At 40.9% G+C, this 12,164-nt stretch overlaps 1 protein-coding gene across 2 annotated transcripts in view; it reads right to left on the reverse strand.

Annotated features, from left to right (window-relative positions):
• Positions 1-12,164, reverse strand: part of LOC5576337 (protein ultraspiracle) — a 130,567-nt gene that overhangs the window by 66,134 nt on the left and 52,269 nt on the right. The window contains exon 1 of one of the 2 annotated variants that reach the window (XM_001656028.3): positions 2,853-3,417. The exons of the other annotated variant lie outside the window; for it this stretch is intronic. The gene's annotated coding sequence lies outside the window, so the exon portion shown is untranslated. Of the gene's footprint in view, positions 1-2,852; positions 3,418-12,164 lie in introns of those variants that run through there. 2 annotated transcript variants of the gene reach the window in all.

The following is a 12,164-nucleotide window of genomic DNA, read 5'->3' on the forward strand; positions in this document are numbered from 1 at the left end:
AGGAAGTTCATCCTTGAATTTTTATGTAATTTCTTCATTTTTTCTCATCTTTATCATGAGATTTTTAGCCCTGGGCTAGTTCATCTCGGGATCAATGGTTTCACCATAACCTTAACGTCATAAGTGACTATCTCGGGGATGGAATTCGATCCCAGATCATCAGCGTGAATTCTAACCACTACAACAGACCCGTCCCCATTCTCCAATAATTTTATAACATATTTTTCTAACGAATCTTTAAAAAAAAATCGTGAAAATTGTACAAGGTGCAAGATACTTCTTTGGAAATGGCTTTAGATAATTTCCTTGATGATGATGACTTTAGATAATTTCCTTGATGATGATGGCCTTAGATGATGCCTTGATGATCTCCTCATTAATTCCTTTAAAAAAATAAATTCAAGAATTATCGCTAGAAATTCTTGATAAAATGCTACCATACAATCATCAAAATAATTGTCTAGGTACTAGTATAATAACTCTCTAGGAAGTTACTTAAAAAATTGTTCTGATTTTTTTAGAATTTACATTGAAGGATTTCTACAGATAGGAAAAGCACAAATTTTCGACCCAGACGAATTCCATCCAGACTGAGTCGAAATAATGAAAATCGTGCTCGGTAAACTTGGATTTGGATTAAATTGTGGACATGGTATGGTAGAATAAGTGATTTCCGTAGCCAAATCGATCATTTTGACTCAAGAATATCTTTTGAAAATGGCCTATAAATTTTTGCATGCAACTTATTTGACAAATTTCAACTCCGAAACTGTTATTTTTAGAGAAAAATACCGTTTTGATTCGAATTTCGGACAGTTCCAAATTTCGGAAACTCTACTTTGTATGGGAAAGATTTTACTCGAAATATTTCAAAATTTGCTTTGAAAAAGTTCCCAATTTGAAAGATGATTTTAATAAACATTTTCTATAGCAAGCCATGGAAATTTACAATGCTTAACTAGTTTTGACATCTTTCTAGTGCTGTCAGGAATTCGAATCAAAGTGTCCGGAATATGAAGCAAAAGTCTAATTGTGTCCGTAATAAAAATCATGAAGAGACTGAACATTTCGATTTATTTAAAAATTAAACTTTATCATTCGTTAGAGCAACGTCAAAACTAATCGCGCATAATTAAATTTCATGGATTACTATGGTAAATTCATATTAAAACGTGCCTGGAAGTTGTAAACTTTTGAACAGAAAATTTTGAACCTTTCCCATACAAAGTAGAGTGTCCGAAATTTGAAGCTGTCCGGAATTTGAATTAGAACGGTATATGTGTTTCGATTAGTTGTACTTTACTGAAGCCTTAAGTGTCCGTAATATGAATCAAAACTAATTCTATGGAGAAGTTGTAGTGAACCGTTTGGACTGTACGAAAAAAAATTCTCCGGCAACGAAAACACGCGCGAAACCGTAAGCAAAATCAATCGGACGACGCAAAACCGAACTGTCCTGCTTGGGCTTCACGAAGCACTCCCTAATATAAATTTTGACAGTTATGAAGAAAAACAAAATTGTCAGATTTATGTTAATAAGTGAGGTAAAAATTTATTGAAAAGGAAGTTAGGGTCATTTTTACCCTACTTGATCCAGTGACCCACCGGAATAACTCCGAACCGGCAGAAATTTCCGAAAACTACAAGGATCATAAAAAAACTAGACATCCAGGCGATTTCAATCGAAATAAGGTAGTCCATCAAGAACAGCCAAAATGGCAGCAATTTCAACTTTTTCCCATTTGGTGGGTTGATACGGGTTAAAGCACCTGAATTAATTCTTACAGACATTTTGACAATGTTAAAAAGCCCATTTTTAAAAGGTTTTCTGGAATATTGGATATTTATTCAAATACAATATCGTAATCTTCCCAACGAATTATAAAATATGTTACCACATAAATAACAAATAACAGCTTTAAGAACACTTATATCTATATGAAGTCGATGACGACAAGCTAGGTCGATTTCCAAAAATTCATATCCTATATGAATTTTCGAGGATTTCTTGGAAAAGTGTGTACGCATCTCTCGGTGAATCCTTAAGGTTAAAATAAAAAAGGTAATCCTACGACTTGATTCATACAGTAATGGTCTTTGCCGTTTAATGGACAAGAAATTTTATCAAGTCGCGTTTTGGATTTTATTTTGTCCAATGTGAAAGAGAAAGCTAGGAATGGATGAGCTCATATTATTCTTTGAAAAATATTGGAATAGTCGTACAAAAATGGTTGCGAAGGGTTTCAAAAATAAATGTTTTCGCATGCAGATCGTGAAAGAACTTCTGAGGACGCTAGTACGCATTATTTCATTTATTCAATTTGCTACCACCGTCTTTCGGCTGGTCGAGATAAGATTATAAAAAATAAGCAATATGAAGAAAATATAATTCGTCGGATATTTTATGGGTTTGTATAGAAACTTAAAAACTTGAATGTAAATTTTTTGACTGTCCCGTCAAAATTTGACCTGGAAATTTCAAAGAAAGGGAGGAATTAAGTTGACAAACCAAAATCAAAGTTGTATCGGTTCAAAGGAATCTGAGTTTGATGAGTTAGACCTTCAAAAGAAATCTCAACAGTTGCTATGGGATTCACCATCAACATCACTCAAAATCATAATCTTCGAAAGAAACAAAAGGTAATGCTAGTATTCTTAATAATTTCAGCTACATCCAACGTTGCTTGACATTTACACCGCGACTCAAGTCCATCACCGCCACTGCAGAATCTCCACACAAAGTTGCACCAAAACCGCAACAATCGTCGTCATCACACTGCAATTATTGCTCGGCCAAGCCTGCCTGGCAGTGCAGTGCAGATGAAAGCGAAATTTTCGCATACTCCACCAACCTAAATGGCACCAACGACGATAACACCCCACATCTCCGGAACGATATGATATGATAAAAAAATTACACTATTTTCCCTCGCTTCTGTATGGTGATCTTTCTTGTTGTTGGTCTTCTTTTTCTTCTTCACATCGTTGCTGTTGCACTTGCACTATTTTTCAGTGATAGTGAAAACTAGTCAGCGTGAAATTTTCAATTTTCCATTTTGCATCTCTTCCATTCATTAGCTTTTCCTTGCGGTGTTTGATGCACTTTTGCGAATTAAAAAATGTACACAATCTTCTGATACATATGCGATGAGCCAAATTTCTTGGGTCTTTCACGACATTCACTAATCAGTTATCCTTATGCACTTGTGGTATGTCCTGATCGTCGAACACTTCATAATATCCCGCGATCACTTCCCCTTTGCTAAACGCAAATCAAAACCCAGATATAATCTAGAAAAGGGACTAGAGATGAAAATTGGCGCCCAAATTGGATCGACCAACCGACCGACAAACCGAAGTGCAACCGTTTAGCGAATCGGCTGGAAATGGACTGACTGTGACGACGGACGGGAGTTGACTTTGAACAAGGTAGACCAGAATTGCAAATTCGCTCGTCGTCGTCGTACGAAGCGTCACAGCACCACGGCTATGAACGAAAACAATAAAAACAATATAGAAGCTACCGCAGCAGCAGAGCGCAGCAGAATACCGCGAGAGGGACTCCGCGCCACCGGAGATAGCGACTAGCGAGAGAGCGGAGCGAACAAGCTCGTCGCAATGGCATCAAAACATACCGGCAAGGAAGAAGCTCCCCTCAAGGGGGGAGGGGGTTCAAGCGCTGCTCCTACACGGCTCCTGTGAGGGGGAATCGCGGTGCTCCTCAGACCGTTATTACCGGGAAAAAAATGTGCTGGACAATCTATTTCTATGACTAGCTGCATGTCTACGAAAAGTTTCAAAAATTCGTAGGACCCGTCTTGATGTCACGCCTTTCCCATGGCATAAGTATTTGTGGGCCTCGTGGCCATGCGGTTAGTGTTACCAAGCATTTAGCCGCATCAAGTCAAGGTGTGGGTTCGATTCCCGCTTCAGTCCAGAAAACTTTTCGCCAGAATTGTATTTCGACTGTGCCACTCGGCGTGGCATGCTAGTCCGTTGTCTAGTGTGGTGCTTCCTTCAAAGGGCAAATCGCCCACTGGAAGCATTAAAAAAAAGTCAGGTACTACATATATACAGCCCGCGTATATTCCCAGTGTTCTGTTGGTTCCAGATCATTTGGCCGAAAGGGTCATTTTGCTGAATGCCATTTAGCCGAAAAATGACACAAATGGGAAACTATAAATAGCATGTCAGAAACAAGATGTGAAGCTCATATCTCTTCTGAAATGGTATGAACTATACGCTATGAATGGAACCGTGCAGAGGGCGACTTTCGAGTCTCCTTATTTATGTTGACATCTGTTAATTTAACATATCTTCCAAAAACTCTTTCATATCTTTGTAAAGTAGAATTCAGAAGTTCTACGAACTGTGAGATTGAGTTCCAATAACAATGCTAATAAAATTCAATTTCACTGTAAACCGGAGTAAGGCCCAATCAGAACAATCAAAAACGCTGTGCAACACTTGTTTGTCTCAAGCACCAGTTTGGCCAAAGAAATCGATTGGTGAGAAGCACAGATTTGATGGAGGGTTTTTTTTCTGATAGTAACGGTCTGGGGAGCACTGTGGGAGTGTGTGGGTTCGGTCTGAGCCTGGTGTATAACATACGGACGCTCGACCACAAGCAAGAGCGTTTACTATATATGCAATTCCTTCACAGAAGCACATTGCATTGCACTAGTTGGTGTGATGACTGTTGCCAACTACAGTCGGGTCTCCTATTAAACGCATTCCTATAACGTGCACTCCTATTACGCTCACTCCTATAAGACACACCAGGACGTTATAGGAGACCCAGGGCTTATGGGATTTCATCACTTTGGGGGTGTCGTTGAATATCTCGTATGCCAAAAGAGATAGTACAGTACTGTCTTCGGCGAAGTTTCAGTACTAAGTACGATCTACCTTTAGGAGTTGAGGATCATCCTTTTAGTTGAGAACTTGGCCGGTAGGGGCGCTTTTTCTGATTTGCACTATATGAACCATGAGGGATAATAATGCAAAATTTTGTAACATATGATATCTCTGAATCCTGCTGTTTTGGAAGGTTGGTGTCTTCGGAAGAGTTGTTCAGTAGCTCAAGGGCTGACATGTGGTGGCCATTCTAATACGGAATTACGCCACCAGGCGGCGCTAGTGGGCATGGAATTTTTGTTTTGCGCATAGCTCAGTTGCCTGACCACTTAGAAAGATGGCGTCTTCGGCAAAGTTGCTCAGTATCACAAGGGCTAACATTATTTGAGCCGAAAGTTTCGAAATTTTGCCACTAGGCGGCGCTAGTGAGCAAAGAATTTTTGTTTTTCGCATAGCTCAGTTGCCTGACCACTTAGAAAGATGGCGTCTTCGGCAAAGTTGGTCAGTATCACAAGGGCTAACATTATTTGAGCCGAAAATTTCGAAATTTTGCCACTAGGCGGCGCTAGTGAGCCAAGAGTTTTTGTTTTGCGCATAGCTCAGTAGCCTGACCACTTAGAACGATGGCGTCTTCGGCAAAGTTGCTCAGTATCACAAGGGCTAACATTATTTGAGCCGAAAGTTTCGAAATTTTGCCACTAGGTGGCGCTAGTGAGCGAAGAATTTTTGTTTTGCGCATAGCTCAGTAGCCTGACCACTTAGAAAGATGGCGTCTTCGGCAAAGTTGCTCTGTATCACAAGGGCTAACATTACTTGAGCCAAAAGTTTCGAAATTTTGCCACTAGGCGGCGCTAGTGAGCAAAGAATTTTTGTTTTTCGCATAGCTCAGTTGCCTGACCACTTAGAAAGATGGCGTCTTCGGCAAAGTTGGTCAGTATCACAAGGGCTAACATTATTTGAGCCGAAAATTTCGAAATTTTGCCACTAGGCGGCGCTAGTGAGCCAAGAGTTTTTGTTTTGCGCATAGCTCAGTAGCCTGACCACTTAGAAAGATGGCGTCTTCGGCAAAGTTGCTCTGTATCACAAGGGCTAACATTACTTGAGCCAAAAGTTTCGGAATTTTGCCACTAGGCGGCGCTAGTGAGCAAAGAATTTTTGTTTTTCGCATAGCTCAGTTGCCTGACCACTTAGAAAGATGGCGTCTTCGGCAAAGTTGCTCAGTATCACAAGGGCTAACATTATTTGAGCCGAAAATTTCGAAATTTTGCCACTAGGCGGCGCTAGTGAGCCAAGAGTTTTTGTTTTGCGCATAGCTCAGTAGCCTGACCACTTAGAAAGATGGCGTCTTCGGCAAAGTTGCTCTGTATCACAAGGGCTAACATTACTTGAGCCAAAAGTTTCGAAATTTTGCCACTAGGCGGCGCTAGTGAGCAAAGAATTTTTGTTTTTCGCATAGCTCAGTTGCCTGACCACTTAGAAAGATGGCGTCTTCGGCAAAGTTGGTCAGTATCACAAGGGCTAACATTATTTGAGCCGAAAATTTCGAAATTTTGCCACTAGGCGGCGCTAGTGAGCCAAGAGTTTTTGTTTTGCGCATAGCTCAGTAGCCTGACCACTTAGAACGATGGCGTCTTCGGCAAAGTTGCTCAGTTTCACAAGGGCTAACATTATTTGAGCCGAAAATTTCGAAATTTTGCCACTAGGTGGCGCTAGTGAGCGAAGAATTTTTGTTTTGCGCATAGCTCAGTAGCCTGACCACTTAGAAAGATGGCGTCTTCGGCAAAGTTGCTCTGTATCACAAGGGCTAACATTACTTGAGCCAAAAGTTTCGAAATTTTGCCACTAGGCGGCGCTAGTGAGCAAAGAATTTTTGTTTTGCGCATAGCTCAGTAGCCTGACCACTTAGAACGATGGCGTCTTCGGCAAAGTTGCTCTGTATCACAAGGGCTAACATTATTTGAGCCGAAAATTTCGAAATTTTGCCACTAGGCGGCGCTAGTGAGCCAAGAGTTTTTGTTTTGCGCATAGCTCAGTAGCCTGACCACTTAGAACGATGGCGTCTTCGGCAAAGTTGCTCAGTATCACAAGGGCTAACATTATTTGAGCCGAAAATTTCGAAATTTTGCCACTAGGTGGCGCTAGTGAGCGAAGAATTTTTGTTTTGCGCATAGCTCAGTAGCCTGACCACTTAGAAAGATGGCGTCTTCGGCAAAGTTGCTCTGTATCACAAGGGCTAACATTATTTGAGCCAAAAGTTTCGAAATTTTGCCACTAGGCGGCGCTAGTGAGCAAAGAATTTTTGTTTTTCGCATAGCTCAGTTGCCTGACCACTTAGAAAGATGGCGTCTTCGGCAAAGTTGCTCAGTATCACAAGGGCTAACATTATTTGAGCCGAAAGTTTCGAAATTTTGCCACTAGGCGGCGCTAGTGAGCAAAGAATTTTTGTTTTTCGCATTGCTCAGTAGCCTGACCACTTAGAAAGATGGCGTCTTCGGCAAAGTTGCTCAGTATCACAAGGGCTAACATTATTTGAGCCGAAAATTTCGAAATTTTGCCACTAGGCGGCGCTAGTGAGCCAAGAGTTTTTGTTTTGCGCATAGCTCAGTAGCCTGACCACTTAGAACGATGGCGTCTTTGGCAAAGTTGCTCAGTATCACAAGGGCTAACATTATTTGAGCCGAAAATTTCGAAATTTTGCCACTAGGTGGCGCTAGTGAGCAAGTAATTTTTGTTTTGCGCATAGCTCAGTAGCCTGACCACTTAGAAAGATGGCGTCTTCGGCAAAGTGGCTCTGTATCACAAGGGCTAACACTATTTGAGCCGAAAATTTCGACATTTTGCCACTAGGCGGCACTAGGAAGCAATTTTTTTTTTGCGCATAGCTCAGTAGCCTGACCACTTACAATAATGGCGTCTTCGGCAAAGTTGCTCAGTATCACAAAGGCTAACATTATTTGGGCCGAAAGTTTCGAAATTTTGCCACTAGGCGGCGCTAGTGAGCATGGAATTTTTGTTTTGCGAATAGCTCAGTGGTCTGACCACTTAGAAAGATGGCGTCTTCGGCAAAGTTGCTCAGTATCACAAGGGCTAACATTATATGAGCCGAAAGTTTCGAGATTTTTTATATACGTAGAAATCGGGAGAAAAAGTTTTTTTTATAAGATTGAATTATCGTTATGAAAAAGAAGGTTTATATTTTAAAAATATTCAAACAAGAGTGTCGTGTAACTAAAAGATAAGGCCAGTCATTGTTATCTCATTAAGATTGTTAGCGAATGGATTTCCCAATTTATTAGTAATGACTGACATTCCAACCTAACTTCATTTCTATCCAACACATACCTTGGAAAATGTCCAAGAAATAAAGTTCATGCAATGACGAAATAAAAATAAACATACATATTTTTTTCTCTGGTTTATATGAAAAGCTAACGATCACATATTTGAGTAGTAAACGGATCCTCACTCATTCTCATATCAAATTATTGATCAAAAATTCTTCCAATCCGTCGAAAATACTAGGATACTAGCCATACTTTTATCCGATTGTAAAAGTAATGTATATATTTTTCTCCAGGCACTTTTACTTAAACGTGACAATGCGATGAAAATCGATAGCCTAGTGTCATATTGAATAACTTTGGTCAGGCTACTGAGCTATCCACAAAACAAAAATTCTTTGCTCACTAGCGCCGCCTTGTGTCAAAATTTCGAAATTTTCGGCTCAAATAATGTTAGCCCTTGTGATACAGAGCAACTTTGCCGAAGACGCCATCTTTCTAAGTGGTCAGGCAACTGAGCTATGCGAAAAACAAAAATTCTTTGCTCACTAGCGCCGCCTAGTGGCAAAATTTCGAAACTTTCGGCTCAAATAATGTTAGCCCTTGTGATACTGATCAACTTTGCCGAAGACGCCATCTTTCTAAGTGGTCCGGCAACTGAGCTATGCGAAAAACAAAAATTCTTTGCTCACTAGCGCCGCCTAGTGGCAAAATTTCGAAACTTTCGGCTCAAATAATGTTAGCCCTTGTGATACTGAGCAACTTTGCCGAAGACGCCATCTTTCTAAGTGGTCAGGCTACTGAGCTATGCGCAAAACAAAAATTCTTTGCTCACTAGCGCCGCCTCGTGGCAAAATTTCGAAACTTTCGGCTCAAATAATGTTAGCCCTTGTGATACAGAGCAACTTTGCCGAAGACGCCATCGTTCTAAGTGGTCAGGCTACTGAGCTATGCGCAAAACAAAAACTCTTGCCTCACTAGCGCCGCCTAGTGGCAAAATTTCAAAACTTTCGGCTCAAATAATGTTAGCCCTTGTGATACTGAGCAACTTTGCCGAAGACGCCATCTTTCTAAGTGGTCAGGCTACTGAGCTATGAGCAAAACAAAAACTCTTGGCTCACTAGCGCCGCCTAGTGGCAAAATTTCAAAACTTTCGGCTCAAATAATGTTAGCCCTTGTGATACTGATCAACTTTGCCGAAGACGCCATCTTTCTAAGTGGTCAGGCTACTGAGCAATGCGCAAAACAAAAACTCTTGGCTCACTAGCGCCGCCTAGTGGCAAAATTTCGAAACTTTCGGCTCAAATAATGTTAGCCCTTGTGATACAGAGCAACTTTGCCGAAGACGCCATCGTTCTAAGTGGTCAGGCTACTGAGCTATGAGCAAAACAAAAACTCTTGGCTCACTAGCGCCGCCTAGTGGCAAAATTTCTAAACTTTCGGCTCAAATAATGTTAGCCCTTGTGATACTGATCAACTTTGCCGAAGACGCCATCTTTCTAAGTGGTCCGGCAACTGAGCTATGCGAAAAACAAAAATTCTTTGCTCACTAGCGCCGCCTAGTGGCAAAATTTCAAAACTTTCGGCTCAAATAATGTTAGCCCTTGTGATACTGATCAACTTTGCCGAAGACGCCATCTTTCTAAGTGGTCCGGCAACTGAGCTATGCGAAAAACAAAAATTCTTTGCTCACTAGCGCCGCCTAGTGGCAAAATTTCGAAACTTTCGGCTCAAATGATGTTAGCCCTTGTGATACTGAGCAACTTTGCCGAAGACGCCATCTTTCTAAGTGGTCAGGCTACTGAGCTATGAGCAAAACAAAAACTCTTGGCTCACTAGCGCCGCCTAGTGGCAAAATTTCAAAACTTTCGGCTCAAATAATGTTAGCCCTTGTGATACTGATCAACTTTGCCGAAGACGCCATCTTTCTAAGTGGTCAGGCTACTGAGCAATGCGCAAAACAAAAACTCTTGGCTCACTAGCGCCGCCTAGTGGCAAAATTTCGAAACTTTCGGCTCAAATAATGTTAGCCCTTGTGATACAGAGCAACTTTGCCGAAGACGCCATCGTTCTAAGTGGTCAGGCTACTGAGCTATGAGCAAAACAAAAACTCTTGGCTCACTAGCGCCGCCTAGTGGCAAAATTTCTAAACTTTCGGCTCAAATAATGTTAGCCCTTGTGATACTGATCAACTTTGCCGAAGACGCCATCGTTCTAAGTGGTCAGGATACTGAGCTATGAGCAAAACAAAAACTCTTGGCTCACTAGCGCCGCCTAGTGGCACAATTTCAAAACTTTCGGCTCAAATAATGTTAGCCCTTGTGATACTGATCAACTTTGCCGAAGACGCCATCTTTCTAAGTGGTCCGGCAACTGAGCTATGCGAAAAACAAAAATTCTTTGCTCACTAGCGCCGCCTAGTGGCAAAATTTCGAAACTTTCGGCTCAAATGATGTTAGCCCTTGTGATACTGAGCAACTTTGCCGAAGACGCCATCTTTCTAAGTGGTCAGGCTACTGAGCAATGCGCAAAACAAAAAACTCTTGGCTCACTAGCGCCGCCTAGTGGCAAAATTTCGAAACTTTCGGCTCAAATAATGTTAGCCCTTGTGATACTGAGCAACTTTGCCGAAGACGCCATCTTTCTAAGTGGTCAGGCAACTGAGCTATGCGCAAAACAAAATTTCCATGCCCACTAGCGCCGCCTGGTGGCGTAATTCCGTATTAGAATGGCCACCACATGTCAGCCCTTGAGCTACTGAACAACTCTTCCGAAGACACCAACCTTCCAAAACATCAGGATTCAGAGATATCATATGTTACAAAATTTTGCATTCTTATCCCTCATGGTTCATATAGTGCAAATCAGAAAAAGCGCCCCTACCGGCCAAGTTCTCAACTAAAAGGATGATCCTCAACTCCTAAAGGTAGATCGTACTTAGTACTGAAACTCCGCCGAAGACAGTACTGTACTATCTCTTTTGGCATACGAGATATTCAACGACACCCCCAAAGTGATGAAATCCCATAAGCCCTGGGTCTCCTATAACGTAGATTCCTATTACGCCCCCCAACCATGTGTCTAATAGGAGACCTGACTGTACTAGTGCTTTTGAGTTGCAGCTCTTTTTGGTCGAGCACTACCATCATTGGAATTACTACTCTGACCGTGAAACGGTACGGCGTAGACTTTAAAGCGATGCAGATGGTCAAGAGAGAGAATGTTTAGTCTGGTGAAGGTGGCTATAAACGGGATGTATTGGAGATGCAGTTTGGAAATAGTGCGAGAGAGCATCTCGAAAGGTGTTTGCGATTTAACAGTGCAAGACAAAAGATTGGGAACGTACACACTAAGCTCATACGGTGAATTTTACCGTAATCTCTACAGCTTAACAGTTCGGTGAAATAAAACACCGTAATTCCGTTGAAATTTTACGGATTCCGGCGATTTTTCACCGAATACTGAAAAAAATTACCGTACTCCTTTAATTTATTTCACCGAACTGTTCAGCTGTTGAGATTTTACAGGAATTAGTAAAATAATTTAAGTGTGTATTATGATGCATTGTCGTCCTGATTAGACTTTAAAAAACTTTTTAAGATTTTAGGAAATTTCTTTGATAATTTTGATCATTTTCTACTACACATTTGTTGTTCTGATAATTGTGATCAAAAAAGTAACAAAAGACAATATTACATAATTTCAATCATTATCAATCTTCAGTTTTTAAATGAAGAAAAACAAGTCTATCGAGTAAAAAAATTTCCTGTGCTGAAAATTGGATCAATTGGCGAGAAACAAACCGATCAAATTTTCAACATGATCTGTCGTCTAGTTCTTTAGATGCGTCCTCTTGAGCTTTCAAGACCTTAATACACTTACAGAAGTACAAAACACAGGGACTGGACAAAAAATACCTCAAAATTGGAACAGAACTCTTGCAGCTCAACCAGTCAACTAGAGACTTACTTTTACAAAGAGGCAAAAAGCTCATTGATAGCTAATACTATCATTGAAAAAAAAACA

Source organism: Aedes aegypti, chromosome 3 (genome assembly GCF_002204515.2).
Source record: "Aedes aegypti strain LVP_AGWG chromosome 3, AaegL5.0 Primary Assembly, whole genome shotgun sequence".
NCBI lineage: Eukaryota > Metazoa > Arthropoda > Insecta > Diptera > Culicidae > Aedes > Aedes aegypti.